We start from the raw sequence: 24,118 nt of genomic DNA, 5'->3' as shown, positions 1-24,118 counted from the left end.
GGGTGGAGACTTCAGCTGCGCTGTACACTGGGCCGTGCAGCACCGCCGCGTTCAAAGGCTCCCTCCCTCCCTTAAAGGGAAGGACCATCGCCGCAGGCTCTGCAATAGAATAAGTACCCACCTGGACCACCAAGACAGCCGCGATCCAGCGCGATCAGCTCCGGTGCTCAAGCAGAGTGTCGGGCTGATCGATCGCGGCCAGGAACCCGCGAAAAAAACAGCAACAAGAAAGAAAGTTTTTTTCCACTTACCTCGGCCACCTCACCTTTAATCACCCCCCCCCGAAGCGGCCGGCTGCCCGACGCTCGCCTCCTGCAGCTGTCGGTGTTTTCGACCGGTGGTGCTGCAGGGGGCGGAGGTCAATTATGGGTCCGGGGCGTGACCGGGGCGATGCGCACGGCGATGGCGTCACGATTTCCGGGTGCCGTAGCGCCAGTGCAAAACACCCGCCTTTTATGGCGGGAGTCGACGACAGTGCCGCGCCCGGTCGCTAAGCCATTTGCGCCGCATTAGCGCCCCCCCCTCCCCGAGGGCACTAACAGGAGGCGCAAAGACACCAATTTTGACCCCTCAGAAAAGCAAAGAGGTGGGAAATTGAAAATTCCATGCTGGTGTAATTGGGGCTGAGGCAAATTATTGGGAGCAGAACAGAGAGAATTTTAGACTATAGGTGGGTATACTAGACCCGGGAGTACTGATGGGGGTGTCGAGTGAGCTTTACTCTGTACCATGGTATACTGGACCTGGGAGTGCTGATGGGAGTGTCGAGTGAGCTTTACTCTGTACCATGGTATACTGGACCTGGGAGTGCTGATGGGAGTGTCGAGTGAGCTTTGCTCTGTACCATGGTATACTAGACCCGGGAGTACTGATGGGAGTGTAGAGTGAGCTTTACTCTGTCCCATGGTATACTGGACCTGGAGTACTGATGGGAGTGTAGAGTGAGCTTTACTCTGTATCATGGTATACTGGACCTGGAGTACTGATGGGAGTGTAGAGTGAGCTTTACTCTATACCATGGTATACTGGACCTGGGAGTGGTGATGGGAGTGTAGAGTGAGCTTTACTCTGTACCATGGTATACTAGACCCGGGAGTACTGATGGGAGTGTAGAGTGAGCTTTACTCTGTAACATGGTATACTAGACCCGGGAGTGCTGATGGGAGTGTAGAGTGAGCTTTACTCTGTACCATGGTATACTAGACCCGGGAGTACTGATGGGAGTGTCGAGTGAGCTTTACTCTGTACCATGGTATACTGGACCTGGAGTGCTGATGGGAGTGTAGAGTGAGCTTTACTCTGTACCATGGTACACTGGACCTGGAGTACTGATGGGAGTGTCGAGTGAGCTTTACTCTGTACCATGGTATACTAGACCCGGGAGTACTGATGGGAGTGTAGAGTGAGCTTTACTCTGTACCATGGTATACTGGACCTGGAGTGCTGATGGGAGTGTAGAGTGAGCTTTACTCTGTACCATGGTATACTAGACCCGGGAGTACTGATGGGAGTGTCGAGTGAGCTTTACTCTGTACCATGGTATACTAGACCCGGGAGTACTGATGGGAGTGTCAAGTGAGCTCTACTCTGTACCATGGTATACTAGACCCGGGAGTACTGATGGGAGTGTAGAGTGAGCTTTACTCTGTACCATGGTATACTGGACCTGGAGTGCTGATGGGAGTGTAGAGTGAGCTTTACTCTGTACCATGGTATACTAAACCCGGGAGTGCTGATGGGAGTGTCGAGTGAGCTTTACTCTGTACCATGGTATACTAGACCCGGGAGTACTGATGGGAGTGTCGAGTGAGCTTTACTCTGTACCATGGTATACTGGACCTGGGAGAGGTGATGGGAGTGTAGAGTGAGCTTTACTCTATACCATGGTATACTGGACCTGGGAGTGCTGATGGGAGTGTAGAGTGAGCTTTACTCTGTATCATGGTATACTGGAGCTGGAGTGCTGATGGGAGTGTAGAGTAAGCTTTACTCTGTACCATGGTATACTGGACCTGGGAGTGGTGATGGGAGTGTCGAGTGAGCTTTACTCTGTACCAAGGTATATTGGACCTAGGAGTGCTGATGGGAGCGTCGAGTGAGCTTTACTCTGTACCAAGGTATATTGGACCTAGGAGTGCTGATGGGAGTGTCGAGTGAGCTTTACTCTGTACCATGGTATACTGGACCTGGGAGTGCTGATGGGAGTGTAGAGTGAGCTTTACTCTGTACCAAGGTACATTGGACCTAGGAGTGCTGATGGGAGTGTAGAGTGAGCTTTACTCTGTACCATGGTATACTGGACCTAGGAGTGCTGATGGGAGTGTCGAGTGAGCTTTACTCTGTACCAAGGTATATTGGACCTAGGAGTGCTGATGGGAGTGTAGCGTGAGCTTTACTCTGTACCATGGTATACTGGACCTGGGAGTGCTGATGGGAGTGTAGAGTGAGCTTTGCTCTGTACCAAGGTATATTGGACCTAGGAGTGCTGATGGGAGTGTAGAGTGAGCTTTACTCTGTACCATGGTATACTGGACCTGGGAGTGGTGATGGGAGTGTAGAGTGAGCTTTACTCTGTACCATGGTATACTGGACCTGGGAGTGGTGATGGGAGTGTAGAGGCGCCGAACACACTGAGTCTCTTCGCCGGGATCAAGTGGAAGCCAAGCGCAGGCAGCGCAAGGAGCGCATGTCAACCCAAGCACCCCACCCACCCGTCCCTTCAACCACCGTCTGCCCCACCTGTGACAGAGACTGTAGGTCCCCCATTGGACTAATCAGTCATCTGCGAACTCATTTGTAATGTGGAAGCAAGTCATCCTCTGTTCCGAGGGACTGCCTAAGAAGAAGGAGATGGTATACTGGACCTGTTAGTACTGATGGGAGTGTAGAGTGAGCTTTGCTCTGTACCATGGTATACTGGACCTGGGAGTAGAGATGGGAGTGTAGAGTGAGCTTTACTCTGTACCATGGTATACTGGACCTGGGAGTAGAGATGGGAGTGTAGAGTGAGCTTTACTCTGTACCATGGTATACTGGACATGGGAGTGTGGAGTGAGCTTTACTCTGTACCATGGTATACTGGACCTGGGAGTGCTGATGGGAGTGTAGAGTGAGCTTTACTCTGTATCATGGTATACAGGAGCTGGAGTGCTGATGGGAGTGTAGAGTAAGCTTTACTCTATACCATGGTATACTGGACCTGGGAGTGGTGATGGGAGTGTCGAGTGAGCTTTACTCTGTACCATGGTATACTGGATCTGGGAGTGCTGATGGGAGTGTCGAGTGAGCTTTACTCTGTACCATGGTATACTGGGCCTGGGAGTACTGATGGGAGTGTAGAGTGAGCTTTACTCTGTGCCATGGTATACTGGACCTGGGAGTACTGATGGGAGTGTAGAGTGAGCTTTACTCTGTACCATGGTATACTGGACCTGGGAGTACTGATGGGAGTGTAGAGTGAGCTTTACTCTGTGCCATGGTATACTGGACCTGGGAGTACTGATGGGACTGTAGAGTGAGCTTTACTCTGTACCAAGGTATATTGGACCTGGGAGTGCTGATGGGAGTGTAGAGTGAGCTTTACTCTGTACCATGGTATACTGGACCTGGGAGTGGTGATGGGAGTGTCGAGTGAGCTTTACTCTGTACCATGGTATACTGGACCTGGGAGTGGTGATGGGAGTGTAGAGGCACCGAACACACTGAGTCTCTTCGCCGGGATCAAGTGGAAGCCAAGGGCAGGCAGCGCAAGGAGCGCATGTCAACCCAAGCACCCCACCCACCCGTCCCTTCAACCACCGTCTGCCCCACCTGTGACAGAGACTGTAGGTCCCCCATTGGACTAATCAGTCATCTGCGAACTCATTTGTAATGTGGAAGCAAGTCATCCTCTGTTCCGAGGGACTGCCTAAGAAGAAGGAGATGGTATACTGGACCTGTTAGTACTGATGGGAGTATAGAGTGAGCTTTGCTCTGTACCATGGTATACTGGACCTGGAGTGCTGATGGGAGTGTAGAGTGAGCTTTGCTCTGTATCATGGTACACTGGACCTGTTTGTACTGATGGGAGTGTAGAGTGAGCTTTGCTCTGTACCATGGTATACTGGACCTGGGAGTGCTGATGGGAGTGTAGAGTGAGCTTTGCTCTGTACCATGGTATACTGGACTTGGGAGTGCTGATGGGAGTGTCGAGTGAGCTTTGCTCTGTCCCATGGTATACTGGACCTGGGAGTACTGATGGGAGTGTCGAGTGAGCTTTACTCTGTACCATGGTATACTGGACCTGGAGTGCTGATGGGAGTGTAGAGTGAGCTTTACTCTGTACCATGGTATACTGGACCTGGGAGTGCTAATGGGAGTGTAGAGTGAGCTTTGCTCTGTAGCATGGTATACTGGACCTGGGAGTGCTGATGGGAGTGTAGAGTGAGCTTTGCTCTGTACCATGGTATACTGGACCTGGGAGTGCTGATGGGAGTGTCGAGTGAGCTTTACTCTGTACCATGGTACACTGGACCTGGGAGTGCTAATGGGAGTGTAGAGTGAGCTTTGCTCTGTAGCATGGTATACTGGACCTGGGAGTGCTGATGGGAGTGTAGAGTGAGCTTTGCTCTGTACCATGGTATACTGGACCTGGGAGTGCTGATGGGAGTGTCGAGTGAGCTTTACTCTGTACCATGGTATACTGGACCTGGGAGTACTGATGGGAGTGTCGAGTGAGCATTACTCTGTACCATGGTATACTGGACCTGGGAGTGCTAATGGGAGTGTCGAGTGAGCTTTACTCTGTACCATGGTATACTGGACCTGGGAGTGCTGATGGGAGTGTCGAGTGAGCTTTACTCTGTACCATGGTATACTGGACCTGGGAGTGCTGATGGGAGTGTCGAGTGAGCTTTACTCTGTAGCATGGTATTCTGCACCTGGGAGTACTGATGGGAGTGTAGAGTGAGCTTTGCTCTGTACCATGGTATACTGGACCTGGGAGTGCTGATGGGAGTGTAGAGTGAGCTTTGCTCTCTACCATGGTATACTGGACCTGGGAGTGCTGATGGGAGTGTCGAGTGAGCTTTGCTCTGTACCATGGTATACTGGACCTGGGAGTGGTGATGGGAGTGTCGAGTGAGCTTTACTCCGTACCATGGTATACTGGACCTGGGAGTGGTGATGGGAGTGTCGTGTGAGCTTTACTCTGTACCATGGTATACTGGACCCAGGAGTACTGATGGGAGTGTCGTGTGAGCTTTACTCTGTACCATGGTACACTGGACCTGGGAGTGCTGATGGGAGTGTCGAGTGAGCTTTACTCCGTACCATGGTACACTGGACCTGGAGTACTGATGGGAGTGTAGAGTGAGCTTTGCTCTGCGCCTAACCACCAACATGCTCTCATTTCCATTCTCCAGCATTAACAATCTTCACCTTGATGAGCATAAAATTTACCATTAAGAGCAAAAAGAGCTAGATGCCCGTTACATCAAAATTTTGGTGCTCTATTTCCAAGCTGTGCTCGAAAAGTATCTTGGACTTTGAGTGCAGCATTCATTGGCATTAACTACTGTCGCCTTCAGAAAGAAATGACAGGGGCTGAACTACAGGGACAAGATCTAGGTTTGATAAAGAGCTGAAAGCAGTCCCATAACGCCACCAAAATGACCCTGAATTTTATAAAGTATTGCCTGGCAATGAGATTAGTGGATGAGTGCATTTATGTGGCGTTATCTTGTCCACTCTTTTGGTGCTGCCATTAATCCATTTATTTTAAGCAGATTAATGCCTGAGTTAAAATGGTGAGCAGAGGGATGTCACACAAACGGATTACATATTTATCCGTTAATGAGCCATAAATATAAGATAGTCACTAAGATATCCAATAGGGAATTCAGGAGAAACTTCATTACCCGGAGAGTGGTTAGAATGTGGAACTCGCTACCACAGGGAGCAGTTGAGGCGAACAGCATCGATGCATTCAAGAGGAAGCTCTATAAACACATGTGGGAAAAAGGAATAGAAAGATATGCTAATAGGGTGAGATGAAGAGGGGTGGGAGGAGACTCGTGTGGAGCATAAACACCGGCATGAACCGAACGTTGGGCTGAATGCCCTGTTTCTGTGCTGTAAGTACTTTTGTAATACTTTGTAATGTGTGCACGTAAATACTGTGGCTACAAGAGCAGGTCAGAGGCTGGGTATTCTGCAGCGAGTGTCTCACCTCCTGACTCCCCAAAGCCTTTCCACCATCTACAAGGCACAAGTCAGGAGTGAGATGGAATACTCTCCACTTGCCTGGATGAGTGCAGCTCCAACAACACTCAAGAAGCTCGACACATTCCAGGACAAAGCAGCCCTCTTGCTTGGCACACCATCTACCACCTTAAACATTCACTCCCCCCAGTACCGGCGTACCGTGGCTGCAGTGTTTACCATCAACAGGATGCACTGCAGCAACTCTGCAAGGCTTCTTCGACAGCACCTCCCAAACCTGCGACCTCTTCCACCTAGAAGGACAAGGGCAGCAGGCTCATGGGAGCACCACCACCTCCAAGTTCCCCTGCAAGTCACACACCATCCTGACTTGGAAATATATCGGCCGTTCCTTCATCGTCGCTGGGTCAAAATCCTGGAACTCGCTCCCTAACAGCACTGTGGGAGTACCTTCACCACACGGACTGCAGTGGGTCAAGAAGGCGGCTCACCACCACCTTCTCAAGGGCAATTAGGGATGGGCAATAAATCCTGGCCTTGCCAGCGATGCCCACATCTCAGGAATGAATAAATAAGAGAAAAAAATGTCACCAACAATTGTATCTAGGCCTGCAGCTGAAAGAAGAGAATCAGTATCAAGCTGTTCAATTTTGAAGTTCTGCTGCAGTAACTACTGCTTGAATCAGTCGGTGACCTGTCTGTCACATGTAGTGAAGACTGGGATTAGTTAAAGGGAGAAAGATGTGGAGATGTGCTGTGATAGAACCCTCCGTATGAGAGCGTTAATGGCCATGCAACCCTCATGCTTTAATGAAGTTGGTTCAACGTGATGCACGCACTTTAAAAAGAATATCACCGGATTAATAATTAAACCAGAGTAGTCAACCCATAGATGGGATCCAACGTAGAGAGGAACATGAAAAATTAATTAATGCTTCACAAGAGCTAAGCTTTGGCCCCTAAATGGAACTATTTAGTTAAGGAAGAAGCAATTGTGTTCAGTCTTATCTGGCAGAAGGAAGTCTTCAATCATTAGCTCTGCATTATGGGTAAATGGAATGGACTATGGTTCCTATAGCAACTGTTTGTTCAGCTGTAAGTTCAAATTCTCCATTAGGTTTAGTAATTGAGTGATGTTTGCCAATTTTTCATGCATGACTTTTGAGCTGTAAATTTGTTCAGATCTAACGCTCTTCTAGATGCCTGAGTGATAGAAGTGTGCAAACATCTGAATTAGAATCCATTGGCCTATTAAAAACGATAAATAAATAATGTCGGGCTGTTCCATTTTGCTAACCCAAAATAATTCACTCTTTCCACTTCAGCAATTGCTTCACGACGTATTTTCAAGAGCAAACATCTCTGTACGTTGTAAAAATGTAACGGGCACACTTCACATGCTGAAATAAAACCCGAAAATACTGGAAATGCACACCAGGTCAGACAGTGTCTGAAAGGGAAATATAGAAACATAGAAAAATAGGAGCAGGAGTCGGCCATTTGGCCCTTCGAGCCTGCTCCACCATTCAATATGATCATGGCTGATCCTCTATCTCAATACCATATTCCCGCTCTATTACTCCATACCGCTTGATGCCTTTTGTGTCTAGAAATCTATCTATCTCCTTCTTAAGTATATTCAGTGACTTGGCCTCCACAGCCTTCTGTGGTAGAGAATTCCACAGGTTCACCACCCTCTGAGTGAAGAAATTTCTCCTCATCTCAGTCCTAAATGTCCTACCCCGTATCCTGAGATAGTGACCCCTCGTTCTAGAGCCTGAAGCCAGGGGAAACATCCTCCCTGCATCCAGTCTGTCTAGCCCTGTCAGAACTGTATACGTTTCATTGAGATCCCCTCTCATTCTTCTAAACTCTGGTGAATACAGGCCCAGTCGACCCAACCTCTCCTCATACGAAAGTCCTGCCATCCCAGGAATCAGTCTGGTGAACCTTCGCTGCACTCCCTCTATGGCAAGCATATCTTTTCTTAGATAAGGAGACCAAAACTGCACACAGTACTCCAGGTGTGATCTCACCAAGGCCCTGAAAACTGCACACAGTACTTCAGGTGTGGTCTCACCAAGGCCCTGTGTAACTGCACACAGTACTCCAGGTGTGGTCTCACCAAGTCCCTGTATAACTGCACACAGTACACCAGATGTGGTCTCACCAAGGCCCTGTGTGCCTGCACACAGTACTCCAGGTGTGGTCTCACCAAGCCCTGTATAACTGCACACAGTACACCAGGTGTGGTCTCACCAAGTCCCTGTATAACTGCACACAGTACTCCAGGTGTGGTCTCACCAAGGCCCTGTATAACTGCACACAGTACTCCAGGTGTCCTCTCACCAAGGCCCTGTATAACTGCACACAGTACTCCAGGTGTGGTCTCACCAAGGCCCTGTATAACTGCACACAGTACACCAGGTGTGGTCTCACCAAGACCCTGTATAACTGCACCCAGTACTCCAGGTGTGGTCTCACCAAGGCCCTAGACAACTGCACACAGTACTCCAGGTGTGGTCTCACCAAGGCCCTGAAAACTGCACACAGTACTCCAGGTGTGGTCACACCAAGGCCCTGTATAACTGCACACAGTACTCCAGGTGTGGTCTCACCAAGGTCCTGTATAACTGCACACAGTACTCCAGGTGCGGTCTCACCAAGGCCCTGTATAACTGCACACAGTACTCCAGGTGTGGTCTCCCCAAGGCCCTGTGTAACTGCACACAGTACTCCAGGTGCGGTCTCACCAAGGCCCTGCGTAACTGCACACAGTACTCCAGGTGCGGTCTCACCAAGGCCCTGTATAACTGCACCCAGTACTCCAGGTGCGGTCTCCCCAAGGCCCTGTGTAACTGCACACAGTACTCCAGGTGTGGTCTCACCAAGGCCCTGTATAACTGCACACAGTACTCCAGGTGTGGTCTCACCAAGGCCCTGTGTAACTGCACACAGTACTCCAGGTGTGGTCTCACCAAGGCCCTGTGTAACTGCACACAGTACTCCAGGTGTGGTCTCACCAAGGCCCTGTATAACTGCACACAGTACTCCAGGTGTGGTCTCACCAAGGCCCTGTATAACTGCACACAGTACTCCAGGTGTGGTCTCACCAAGGCCCTGTATAACTGCACACAGTACTCCAGGTGTGGTCTCACCAAGGCCCATGTATAACTGCACACAGTACTCCAGGTGTGGTCTCACCAAGGCCCTGTATAACTGCACACAGTACTCCAGGTGTGGTCACACCAAGGCCCTGTATAACTGCACACAGTACTCCAGGTGTGGTCTCACCAAGGCCCTGTATAACTGCACACAGTACTCCAGGTGTGGTCTCACCAAGGCCCTGTATAACTGCACAGAGTACTCCAGGTGCGGTCTCACCAAGGCCCTGTATAATTGCACACAGTACTCCAGGTGCGGTCTCACCAAGGCCCTGTATAACTGCACACAGTACTCCAGGTGTGGTCTCACCAAGGCCCTGTATAACTGCACACAGTACTCCAGGTGTGGTCTCACCAGGGCCCTGTATAACTGCACACAGTACTCCAGGTGCGGTCTCACCAAGGCCCTGTATAACTGCACACAGTACTCCAGGTGTGGTCTCACCAAGGCCCTGTATAACTACACACAGTACTCCAGGTGTGGTCTCACCAAGGCCCTGTATAACTGCACACAGTACTCCAGGTGTGGTCTCACCAAGGCCCTGTATAACTGCACACAGTACTCCAGGTGTGGTCTCACCAAGGCCCCGTATAACTGCACACAGTACTCCAGGAGTGGTCTCACCAAGGCCCTGTATAACTGCGCACAGTACTCCAGGTGTGGTCTCACCAAGGCCCTGTATAACTGCGCACAGTACTCCAGGTGTGGTCTCACCAAGGCCCTGTATAACTGCACACAGTACCCCAGGTGTGGTCTCACCAAGGCCCTGTATAACTGCACACAGTACTCCAGGTGTGGTCTCACCAAGGCCCTGTATAACTGCACACAGTACACCAGGTGTGGTCTCACCAAGGCCCTGTATAACTACACACAGTACTCCAGGTGTGGTCTCACCAAGGCCCTGTATAACTGCACACAGTACACCAGGTGTGGTCTCACCAAGGCCCTGTATAACTACACACAGTACTCCAGGTGTGGTCTCACCAAGGCCCTGTATAACTGCACACAGTACACCAGGTGTGGTCTCACCAAGGCCCTGTATAACTGCACACAGTACTCCAGGTGTGGTCTCACCAAGGCCCTGTACAACTGCACACAGTACTCCAGGTGTGGTCTCACCAAGGCCCTGTATAACTGCACACAGTACTCCAGGTGTGGTCTCACCAAGGCCCTGTATAACTGCACACAGTACTCCAGGTGTGGTCTCACCAAGGCCCTGTACAACTGCACACAGTACTCCAGGTGTGGTCTCACCAAGGCCCTGTATAACTGCACACAGTACTCCAGGTGTGGTCTCACCAAGGCCCTGTATAACTGCACACAGTACTCCAGGTGTGGTCTCACCAAGGCCCTGTATAACTGCACACAGTACTCCAGGTGCGGTCTCACCAAGGCCCTGTATAACTGCACACAGTACTCCAGGTGTGGTCTCACCAAGGCCCTGTATAACTGCACACAGTACTCCAGGTGTGGTCTCACCAAGGCCCTGTATAACTGCACACAGTACTCCAGGTGTGGTCTCACCAAGGCCCTGTATAACTGCACACAGTACACCACGTGTGGTCTCACCAAGGCCCTGTATAACTGCACACAGTACACCAGGTGTGGTCTCACCAAGGCCCTGTATAACTGCACACAGTACTCCAGGTGTGGTCTCACCAAGGCCCTGTATAACTGCACACAGTACTCCAGTTGTGGTCTCACCAAGGCCCTGTGTAACTGCACACAGTACTCCAGGTGTGGTCTCACCAAGGCCCTGTATAACTGCACACAGTGCTCCAGGTGTGGTCTCACCAAGGTCCTGTATAACTGCACACAGTACTCCAGGTGCGGTCTCACCAAGGCGCTGTATAACTGCACACAGTACTCCAGGTGCGGTCTCACCAAGGCCCTGTATAACTGCACACAGTACTCCAGGTGTGGTCTCACCAAGGCCCTGTATAACTGCACACAGTACTCCAGGTGTGGTCTCACCAAGGCCCTGTATAACTGCACACAGTACTCCAGGTGTGGTCTCACCAAGGCCCTGTATAACTACACACAGTACTCCAGGTGTGGTCTCACCAAGGCCCTGTGTAACTGCACACAGTACTCCAGGTGTGGTCTCACCAAGGCCCTGTATAACTACACACAGTACTCCAGGTGTGGTCTCACCAAGGCCCTGTGTAACTGCACACAGTACTCCAGGTGTGGTCTCACCAAGGCCCTGTATAACTGCACACAGTACACCAGGTGTGGTCTCACCAAGGCCCTGTATAACTGCACACAGTACTCCAGGTGTGGTCTCACCAAGGCCCTGTGTAACTGCACACAGTACTCCAGGTCTGGTCTCACCAAGGCCCTGTATAACTGCACACAGTACACCAGGTGTGGTCTCACCAAGGCCCTGTATAACTGCACACAGTACACCAGGTGTGGTCTCACCAAGGCCCTGTATAACTACACACAGTACTCCAGGTGTGGTCTCACCAAGGCCCTGTATAACTGCACACAGTACTCCAGGTGTGGTCTCACCAAGGCCCTGTATAACTACACACAGTACTCCAGGTGTGGTCTCACCAAGGCCCTGTGTAACTGCACACAGTACTCCAGGTGTGGTCTCACCAAGGCCCTGTATAACTACACACAGTACTCCAGGTGTGGTCTCACCAAGGCCCTGTGTAACTGCACACAGTACTCCAGGTGTGGTCTCACCAAGGCCCTGTATAACTGCACACAGTACACCAGGTGTGGTCTCACCAAGGCCCTGTATAACTGCACACAGTACTCCAGGTGTGGTCTCACCAAGGCCCTGTGTAACTGCACACAGTACTCCAGGTCTGGTCTCACCAAGGCCCTGTATAACTGCACACAGTACACCAGGTGTTGTCTCACCAAGGCCCTGTATAACTGCACACAGTACACCAGGTGTGGTCTCACCAAGGCCCTGTATAACTACACACAGTACTCCAGGTGTGGTCTCACCAAGGCCCTGTATAACTGCACACAGTACTCCAGGTGTGGTCTCACCAAGGCCCTGTATAACTGCGCACAGTACTCCAGGTGTGGTCTCACCAAGGCCCTGTATAACTGCACACAGTACACCAGGTGTGGTCTTACCAAGGCCCTGTATAACTGCACACAGTACTCCAGCTGTGGTCTCACCAAGGCCCTGTATAACTGCGCACAGTACTCCAGGTGTGGTCACATCAAGGCCCTGTATAACTGCACACAGTACTCCAGGTGCGGTCTCACCAAGGCCCTGTATAACTGCACACAGTACTCCAGGTGTGGTCTCACCAAGGCCCTGTATAACTGCACACAGTACTCCAGGTGTGGTCACACCAAGGCCCTGTATAACTGCACACAGTACACCAGGTGCGGTCTCACCAAGGCCCTGTATAACTGCACACAGTACTCCAGCTGCGGTCTCATCAAGGCCCTGTATAACTGCATACAGTACTCCAGGTGCGGTCTCACCAAGGCCCTGTATAACTGCACACAGTACTCCAGGTCTGGTCTCACCAAGGCCCTGTATAACTGCACACAGTACTCCAGGTGTGGTCTCACCAAGGCCCTGTATAACTGCACACAGTACTCCAGGTGTGGTCTCACCGAGGCCCTGTATAACTGCACACAGTACACCAGGTGTGGTCTCACCAAGGCCCTGTATAACTGCGCACAGTACACCAGGTGTGGTCTCACCAAGGCCCTGTATAACTGCGCACAGTACTCCAGGTGTGGTCTCACCAAGGCCCTGTATAACTGCACACAGTACACCAGGTGTGGTCACACCAAGGCAATGTATAACTGCACACAGTACTCCAGGTGCGGTCTCACCAAGGCCCTGTATAACTGCGCACAGTACACCAGGTGTGGTCTCACCAAGGCCCTGTATAACTGCACACAGTACTCCAGGTGTGGTCTCACCAAGGCCCTGTATAACTGCACACAGTACTCCAGGTGTGGTCTCACCAAGGCCCTGTATAACAGCACACAGTACTCCAGGTGTGGTCTCACCAAGGCCCTGTATAACTGCACACAGTACACCAGGTGTGGTCTCACCAAGGCCCTGTACAACTGCACACAGTACTCCAGGTGTGGTCTCACCAAGGCCCTGTATAACTGCACACAGTACTCCAGGTGCGGTCTCACCAAGGCCCTGTATAACTGCACACAGTACTCCAGGTGTGGTCTCACCAAGGCCCTGTATAACTGCACACAGTACTCCAGGTGTGGTCACACCAAGGCCCTGTACAACTGCACACAGTACACCAGGTGCGGTCTCACCAAGGCCCTGTATAACTGCACACAGTACTCCAGGTGCGGTCTCACCAAGGCCCTGTATAACTGCATACAGTACTCCAGGTGCGGTCTCACCAAGGCCCTGTATAACTGCACACAGTACTCCAGGTGTGGTCTCACCAAGGCCCTGTATAACTGCACACAGTACTCCAGGTGTGGTCTCACCAAGGCCCTGTATAACTGCGCACAGTACACCAGGTGTGGTCTCACCAAGGCCCTGTATAACTGCGCACAGTACTCCAGGTGTGGTCTCACCAAGGCCCTGTATAACTGCACACAGTACACCAGGTGTGGTCACACCAAGGCCCTGTATAACTGCACACAGTACTCCAGGTGTGGTCTCACCAAGGCCCTGTATAACTGCACACTGTACTCCAGGTGCGTTCTCACCAAGGCCCTGTATAACTGCGCACAGTACACCAGGTGTGGTCTCACCAAGGCCCTGTATAACTGCACACAGTACTCCAGGTGTGGTCTCACCAAGGCCCTGTATAACTGCACACAGTACACCAGGTGTGGTCTCACCAAGGCCCTGTATAACTGCACACAGTACTCGAGGTGCGGTCTCACCAAGGCCCCGTATAACTGCACACTGTATTCCAGGTGTGGTCTCACCAAGGCCCTGTATAACTGCACACAGTACACCAGGTGTGGTCTCACCAAGGCCCTGTATAACTGCACACAGTACTCCAGGTGCGGTCTCACCAAGGTCCTGTATAACTGCACACAGTGCTCCAGGGGTGGCCTCCCCAAGGCCCTGTATAACTGCACACCGTACTCCAGGTGTGGTCTCACCAAGGCTCTGTATAACTGCACACAGTACTCCAGGTGTGGTCTCACCAAGGCCCTGTGTAACTGCACACAGTACACCAGGTGTGGTCTCCCCAAGGCCCTGTATAACTGCACACAGTACTCCAGGTGTGGTCTCACCAAGGCCCTGTATAACTGCACACAGTACTCCAGGTGCGGTCTCACCAAGGCCCTGTGTAACTGCGCACAGTACTCCAGGTGTGGTCTCACCAAGGCCCTGTATAACTGCACACAGTACTCCAGGTGTGGTCTCACCAAGGCCCTGTATAACTGCACACAGTACACCAGGTGTGGTCTCACCAAGGCCCTGTATAACTGCACACAGTACTCCAGGTGTTGTCTCACCAAGGCCCTGTATAACTGCACACAGTACTCCAGGTGTGGTCTCACCAAGGCCCTGTATAACTGCACACAGTACTCCAGGTGTGGTCTCACCAAGGCCCTGTATAACTACACACAGTACACCAGGTGTGGTCTCACCATGGCCCTGTATAACTGCACACAGTACTCCAGGTGTGGTCTCACCAAGGCCCTGTATAACTGCACACAGTACTCCAGGTGTGGTCTCACCAAGGCCCTGTATAACTGCACACAGTACTCCAGGTGTGGTCTCACCAAGACCCTGTATAACTGCACACAGTACTCCAGGTGTGGTCTCACCAAGGCCCTGTATAACTGCACACAGTACTCCAGGTGTGGTCTCACCAAGGCCCTGTATAACTGCACACAGTACTCCAGGTGCGGTCTCACCAAGGCCCTGTATAACTGCACACAGTACTCCAGGTGTGGTCTCACCAAGGCCCTGTATAACTGCACACAGTACTCCAGGTGTGGTCTCACCAAGGCCCCGTATAACTGCACACAGTACACCAGGTGTGGTCACACCAAGGCCCTGTATAACTGCACACAGTACAGCAGGTGCGGTCTCACCAAGGCCCTGTGTAACTGCACACAGTACTCCAGGTGCGGTCTCACCAAGGCCCTGTATAACTGCACACAGTACTCCAGGTGTGGTCTCACCAAGGCCCCGTATAACTGCACACAGTACTCCAGGTGCGGTCTCACCAAGGCCCTGTATAACTGCACACAGTACTCCAGGTGTGGTCTCACCAAGGCCCTGTATAACTGCACACAGTACTCCAGGTGTGGTCACACCGAGGCCCTGTATAACTGCACACAGTACTCCAGGTGTGGTCTCACCAAGGCCCTGTATAACTGCACACAGTACTCCAGGTGTGGTCACACCAAGGCCCTGTATAACTGCACACAGTACTCCAGGTGTGGTCTCACCAAGGCCCTGTATAACTGCACACAGTACACCAGGTGTGGTCACACCAAGGCCCTGTATAACTGCACACAGTACACCAGGTGTGGTCTCACCAAGGCCCTGTATAACTGCACACAGTACTCCAGGTGCGGTCTCACCAAGGCCCTGTATAACTGCGCACAGTACTCCAGGTGTGGTCTCACCAAGGCCCTGTATAACTGCACACAGTACACCAGGTGTGGTCTCACCAAGGCCCCGTATAACTGCACACAGTACACCAGGTGTGGTCTCACAAGGCCCTGTATAACTGCACACAGTACACCAGGTGTGGTCTCACCAAGGCCCTGTATAACTGCACACAGTACTCCAGGTGTGGTCTCACCAAGGCCCCGTATAACTGCACACAGTACACCAGGTGTGGTCTCACAAGGCCCTGTATAACTGCACACAGTGCACCAGGTGTGGTCACACCAAGGCCCTGTATAACTGCACACAGTACTCCAGGTGTGGTCTCACCAAGGCCCTGTATAACTGCACACAGTACTCCAGGTGTGGTCTCACCAAGGCCCTGTATAACTACACACAGTACTCCAGGTGCGGTCTCACCAAGGCCCTGTATAACTGCACACAGTACTCCAGGTGTGGTCTCACCAAGGCCCTGTATAACTGCACACAGTACTCCAGGTGTGGTCTCACCAAGGCCCTGTGTAACTGCACACAGTACTCCAGGTGTGGTCTCACCAAGGCCCTGTGTAACTGCACACAGTACACCAGGTGTGGTCTCACCAAGGCCCTGTATAACTGCACACAGTACTCCAGGTGCGGTCTCACCAAGGCCCTGTATAACTGCACACAGTACACCAGGTGCGGTCTCACCAAGGCCCTGTGTAACTGCACACAGTACTCCAGGTGTGGTATCACCAAGGCCCTGTGTAACTGCACACAGTACACCAGGTGCGGTCTCACCAAGGCCCTGTGTAACTGCGCACAGTACTCCAGGTGTGGTCTCACCAAGGCCCTGTATAACTGCACACAGTACTCCAGGTGTGGTCTCACCAAGGCCCTGTATAACTGCACACAGTACTCCAGGTGTGGTCTCACCAAGGCCCTGTATAACTGCACACAGTACTCCAGGTGCGGTCTCACCAAGGCCCTGTATAACTGCACACAGTACACCAGGTGTGGTCTCACCAAGGCCCTGTATAACTGCACACAGTACTCCAGATGTGGTCTCACCAAGGCCCTGTATAACTGCACACAGTACTCCAGGTGTGGTCTCACCAAGGCCCCGTATAACTGCACACAGTACTCCAGGTGTGGTCTCACCAAGGCCCTGTGTAACTGCACACAGTACTCCAGGTGTGGTCTCACCAAGGCCCTGTGTAACTGCACACAGTACTCCAGGTGTGGTCTCACCAAGGCCCTGTGTAACTGCACACAATACTCCAGGTGTGGTCTCACCAAGGCCCTGTATAACTGCACACAGTACTCCAGGTGTGGTCTCACCAAGGCCCTGTATAACTGCACACAGTACTCCAGGTGTGGTCTCACCAAGGCCCTGCATAACTGCACACAGTACTCCAGGTGTGGTCTCACCAAGGCCCTGTATAACTGCACACAGTACTCCAGGTGTGGTCTCACCAAGGCCCTGTATAACTCTAGTAAGACATCCTTGCTTCTGTACTCAAGAGAGATACAGGAAACTTGCGATTAACCGGCCCCTAAATAACCGGAACGCTCTATCCACCGGCAAAATCCACCGGTTCAGCTAACTTTTATTACTTTTATTGCTTTTTTTACTCCATTTGTTGCTGTGCAAAGGTGTAGCTGAAGCTGTTGCTAAGCTACAGAGACGCTTGCAACTTCTGCCGATTGTTTTGAAGCTAAGCAACAGGGTTTGTTGCTTTATACGGAGCTCTGCGCTCCGTATCTTTTACTATAGCGTTCGGTTATCCGGCATTGTTGATGAACCGGCACCACGTCGGTCCCGTCCGTGCCGGATACCAGAAAGTTTTCTGTATAATATTTCTAGAGAGATATAATTGTAAAGCAGAGAGATTATATGTTAACGCTATGTAGAACCTTTGTTAGTCCACGCTTAGCGTACCGTGCTGGTCTCCATATTACAACAAGCATGTAGAGGCACTGACTTAAGCTCAACAGCTTTTTGGAGGAGAGAGTTCCAGACTTCCAGTACCTTTGTGTGAAGAAGTGAAGGATATGCTGACACGGTCAGATGAAGGAGGCTGGTGTGAAGCACAGGCCAGTTGGGCCGAATGGCCTGTTTCTGTGCTGTACATGTGATATAGCGAGCTATGATCTGGAACGCACTGCCTGAAAGCGTGGTGGAAGCAGATTCAGTATTAACTTTCAAAAGGGAATTGGATATAGAAACATAGAAGATAGGAGCAGGAGTAGGCCATTCGGCCCCTTGAGCCTGTTCCGCCATTCAATGAGATCACGGCTGATCATCCAAATTCAGTACCCTGTCCCTGCCTTCTCCCCATATCCCTTGATCCCTTTAGCCTTAAGAAATATATCTAACTCCTTCTTGAATATATTTAATGAATTGGCCTCAACTGCCTTCTGTGGTAGAGAATTCCACAGGTTCACCACTCTCCGGGTGAAGAAATTCCTCCTCATCTCAGTCCTAAATGGCTTACCCCTTATCTTTAGACTGTGACCCCTGGTTCTGGACTCCCCCGCCATCGGGAACATCCTTCCTGCATCTAGTCTGTCTAGTCCTGTTAGAATTTTATAAGTTTCAATGAGATCCCCTCTCATTCTTCTAAACTCTAGCGAATATAAGCCGAATCGGCCCTATGTACTTGAAGGGGAAAATTTTACAGGACTATGGGGAAGAGCAAGGGGGACTGGGTCCAATCGGATAGGTCTTTCAAAGAGCCCAGCACAGGCACGATGGGCCAAATGGCCTCCTTCTGTGCTGCCTCATTCTATGATTCTACAATACTGGTGGGAAATTTCCTTTCAAATTTCACTGAAAAATTCATCAAGCTTTCGCAAAAATAAATATGAGCAGATTCGCACTCGCTCCGTCGATGAGCATCATAACACATCCCTGTGAGAAAGGACCTTTCATAATAAAACAGATTGTTGGCACGAGCCATTCTCTCCCTCACTGCCAACTGGCTGCGAATGGAGATGCAGAACCAAGTGGAACAGAAGATTTATTCAGTCTATTTTTTTCAGTGTCAGCCATGGCTCAGTTGGTAGCACTACTCACCTCTGAGTCATGAAGGTTGTGGGTTCAAGTCCCACTCCAGGGAATTAAGCACAAATAAATCTAGGCTGACACTCCAGTGCAGTACTGAGGGAGCGCTGCATTACCAGAGGTGCTGTCTTTCGGAGGAGACGTTGAAACCAAGGCTCTCTCAGGTGGATGTAACAGATCCCATGGCAATATTCGAAGAAGAGCAGGGGAGTTGTCCCTGGTGTCCTGGCCAATATTTAGCCCTCAATCAACGTAACAAAAAACAGATTATCATTATCTGTATCGCATGGTGTGTGCAAATTGGCTGCTGTGTTTCCCACATTACAAAAGTACAACACTCCAAAAGTACTTCATTGGCTGTAAAGCACTTTGAGATGTCCATTGGTTGTGAAATGTGCTATATAAATGCAAGTCTTTCTTCATTCATGGGATGTGGGTGTCGTTGGCAAGGCCAGCATTTATTGCCCATCCCTAATTGCCCTCGAGGAGGTGGTGGTGAGCTGCCTTCTTGAACCGCAGCAGCCCGTGTGGTGAGGGTACTCCCACAGTGCTGTTAGGGAGGGAGTTCCAGGATTATGACCCAGCAACGATGAAGGAACGGCCAATATACGTCCAAGTCAGGATGTTGTGGATCTTGGAGGTGGTGGTGTTCCCATGCGCCTGCTGCCCTTGTCCTTCTAGGTGGAAGAGGTCGCGGGTTTCGGAGCAGCTGCCGAAGAAGCCTTGGCGAGTTGCTGCAGTGCATCTTGTAGATGGTACACACTGCAGCCACGGTACGCCGGTGGTGGAGGGAGTGAAGGTTTAAGGTGGTGGATGGGGTGCTGATTAAGTGGCCTGCTATGGTATTGAGTATTGCTGGAGCTCCACCCATCCAGGCAAGTGGAGAGTATTCTATCACACTCCTGATTTGTGCTTTGTAGGTGGTGGAAAGGCTTTGGGGAATCGGGAGGTGAGCCACTCGCTGTAGAATAACCAGCCTCTGACCTGCTCTTGTATCCATAGTATTTATCTGGCTGGTCCAGTTAAGTTTCTGGTCAGTGGTGACCCCCAGGATGTTGACGGGGTTGAGGGGCTAGAATTAACCAAAGGTCATCTATTGTGACATTCGACTGGATTTTACAGTCAGCTGCAAACAAATGGTGCTAGCCGTTCATTACACTTACACTTGCCCAAAGACTTTCTCCAACCTTTTGCACTGGAACTCCTTGTGACTCGAAAGCCATTTCTGTGCAGTGCCCTCTACAGGAGATCTGGGAATCTGTGACAACAGGGCAAACAACTGTGTATCTCTTTAACCAATCAGTTTGAAGAATCGTTAATGAGCAGCGCAGAGTCTGAACCAGGAAGTGTCAGTTAGAATATTGAATTCAAGGCCAAATCATGTGCAGAAAGCAAAATAAAAGAGAGGGAAAGAAAGGCAGGATTAAGAGAGAGATAAAACAGACTTAAAGAAAATGTAAAAAAAATTACATATTTAAAAAAAATCTCCAACAATAATTAAAAGCTGAAGGAATGAGACGCCACACTTGTAAAAGTTTTCAGTGGGAGGGAGGTCGTTTGGCAGTAATTAAGACTTATCAGGCTGTTAAAAATTAACTTGCACTGGAACAGGCCCAAGCAGCAGCAGCATCTTAGGGGGCAGCAGATAAAAACAACGGGAGACCAAGGCAGCATCGACATAAGTGGCAGCAGCACCGGAGGAGGCGGCACCTCTGACGACTTCAACAACGACAAATACCAAGGAGTGATGTCACAGGACAGCAGGTAGGAGATTGGTGGGTGAGTATTAACGTTAATTTTAGTCTCTAAGATCGCTAAGAAAGTGTAAATTGCTGTAACTTTACTTTATTAAATTAGTAACTAAAACTAGATAAACAAATTAAGTAATAAAATTAAAATAATTGAGAAAAAAAATAATTAATTAACTAATCAAATAAATAAAGAAGGTTGGTTAGACATGACAGGGCAGGCGGTGTGCCGTAACTGCAGCATGTGGGAGTTTGTGGAGATCAGCAAGATCCCGAGCAACCACATCTGCGGTAAGTGTCTGCAGCTCGAGGTACTTCGGCTCAGAGTTGTTGAGTTGGAGTTCGAGGTGCAGACATTGCAGGGCACCAGGGAGGGCGAGAGTTACCTGGACACTTTGTTTCAGGGGGCAGTCACACCCCTTAGGTTAAGTAATACTTTAGAGTTTGTCAATGGTCAGGGACAAGAGGTTGTGACTGAGCGTCAGGAAGGTATGGGGACCCAGGATGTAGTGATGGAGGAGCCTCGACCCTTGTCTTTGACCAACAGGTATGAGGTACTTGCTACCTGTGTGGATGAGAACAAGGAATGCAGGGTGGATGGGCAAACTAACCACGGCACCATGGTGCAGGAGGCCATTCAAGTGGAGGGAGTGAAAAGGAATGTAGTTGTGGTAGGGGACAGTATGGTTAGGGGAATAGATACTGTTTTCTGCAGCCGCGAGCGGAAATTCTGAAGGTTTTGTTGCCTGCCAAGGTTAAGGATATCTGCTCATGGCTGGAGAAGAACATGGAGTGGGAGGATCCAGTTGTCATGGTCCACGTAGGAACCAACGATATAGTTAGAACTAGGAATGAAGCTCTGCTGAGGGGGTTTGAGCAGTTATGGTCCAAATTAAAATGCAATAAATGTAATAATTTTTGGATTGTTAGCTGAGCCACATGCAAATTGGCATAGGAACAGACAGTTCAGAGAGTTAACTGCGTGGCTCAAAGAGTGGTGTGGGAGGAAGGGGTTTCGATCATGGGACACTGGCATCAATACTGGGGAAAGAGGAAGCTGTTCCGTTGGGACGGGCTCCACTTAAACCGGGCTGGGACCAGTGTCCTGGCGAATCGAATAACTAGAGTGGTAGACAGGGCTTTAAACTAATGAAGAGAGGGTGGGAGGATTCAGGAAAGGGTAAATTCAAAAGCAGCGAGAGAAATGTCAAGGCTGTAGAGCAGAGTAACGATCTGGGTAATGTAGGAATTAAACAACGGGGGGCGGGGTTATTGTCTCTGGCCAGTCAGAAGCCTCTGAGCTGCTCCAGGGACCCCCATGCGGTTTCGAAGCGTTCCCCTATTCCTGGTTCTGACTGCCGGACTTATTCGGTAGCGATGTAGACAGAAAAATGTGACTCGTGGTTCGGGTGCAAAACAGACCAGTATTTATTGAAACAAAAGAAAGAAACAACTTAAAAAATAATCGATACAACACACCTATGCCTGATACAGCACTTTTGCTTAACACAGTTCACTTATCGTTTACTGCAGCACTCTTTTGCTTCGTGGCTTTACTTAAATACAGCACCTTTAACTAGTGCAACACACCTTTAATACAGTACACGTTGCTCACTACAGCACCTCTGCTTAGTGGCTTTTACTTAAATACAGCACTTTAATACAGCTGCTTAGTGTCCACTGAAGCACCTTTCTGCTTAGCGCAACACTGTTACTCAAATACAGCACTTTACTTCTTACAAATCACTTAATGTTCACTACAGCACTTCCCTGCTTAGTGCAACACTTTTATTTAAATACAACACTTTTAATACAGAACTCAGTGTTCACTACAGCACTTCTCTGCTAGTGCAACACTGTTACTTAAATAGGGGAGGAGAGAACGGACACAACGAGGGAAAATCGACTAAAATTACAGATCTAACAAATTTTCCCTTAATTCCCACCCCAATACCTATTCTAAGTTGCCTTGTAATGGGCCAGAAAAGGTATGCTCACCAATGAAAACGCCTGCTCCGTGCCCCCTGTGGTCTATGATCTTCACTGCCCCGAAGTAAAGAATACCCCAGTATTTAAAAGTAAACTGCTGGTATTCCACTGCCTTTGGCAGGCTTCTGAGCTGTTCTTCTGTAGGCAGAGCACGGAGGTGAGGTGGCAGAGAGAGAGAGAGAGATGGTTTCTTGAGAAGCTATCTTATACCCCAATTGAGGCCGAAACCTTCCCACCCAGATCCAGGTGCATCTGGGCTGAACAAAAGGGATCCAAACTGTCCCCATTGTCTGTGATGGGTTTGAATGACTTACCCATTTATCGTGATGGGTTTGTGAATGTATTCCCATTCATCATACTGAGTTTGAATGGAGCTGTCTTGGTTTGAAAAAAAGCATGTCTTTCAATAATTGCTGAGTAAACAGTTAGTGTAAACAAAAGTCATTGCCCTGTGGTCAAACTGAAACCGCAGTCTCAAGTGGTTAATCCTTTGTGTAAACATAGTAGCAGTCTCTGTCGATTGTCTCTGCAGGGAGGGGAACTCCCTGAACTGCCTTTGATTGGCAGTTTAGTCAGCCATCTTTGATCGTCCCTTTTCATATGTCCACAGTCTGTGTCCTGACATGAGGTCGGGCAGCCATCTTTGATTACCCCTTTTTCACAGGCACACACAAGCTGCCTTTTCAATGGCTTTTGTTTTCTGCCACGAGGCCTGACAGCCATTTTGACCCCTGGATTTTTAAAGGTATATTACCCAGGTATTCTTTAATCAAAAAATCAATCTTCGGAACTGTAGGAAATTTCAAAATTATTGCGAAATCCTTACAGTAAAGATAAGCAGAATGGGTCAGGAAGGGACAGAAAGATTAATAAAGATAATAGGGCACCAGTGACTAAAGTGACATCAGGGAAAAATAGAAAAAAGTTAAAGCTAAAGGTGCTATATGTGAATGCACGAAGCATTCGCAATAAAATAGATGAATTAATAGCGCAGATACAAATAAATGGGTTTGATTTAATAGCCATTACAGAGACATGGTTGCAGAGTGACCAAGGTTGGGAACTAAATATTCCAGGATTTTTGACTTTTAGAAGAGGCAGGCAGAATGGAAAAGGAGGAGGGATAGCCTTATAATAAAGGAGGGAATAAAGACAGTAGAGAGAAAGGATCTTGGCTGAGAAAAACAAAATGTAGGATCAGTTTGAATGATGCTAAGAAACAACAAGGGGAAGAAAGCACGAGTCTATAGGCCCCCTAATAGTAGTTGCAGTGTCGGGCAGAGTATAAATCAGGAAATTTGAGATGCATGTAACAGGGGTAAATACAGTAATCATGGGGGACTTTACTTTCATATAGACTGGGCAAACCAAATTTGCAGAAATAGTGCAGAGGAAGAGTTCATGAAATGCATTCAAGATAGT

Source organism: Somniosus microcephalus, chromosome 8 (assembly GCF_052327205.1).
Source record: "Somniosus microcephalus isolate GS21.2 chromosome 8, FLI_Smic_1.0, whole genome shotgun sequence".
Lineage (NCBI taxonomy): Eukaryota > Metazoa > Chordata > Chondrichthyes > Squaliformes > Somniosidae > Somniosus > Somniosus microcephalus.
The sequence above is the reverse complement of the archived record's forward strand: the minus strand, read 5'-3'. Positions refer to the sequence as shown.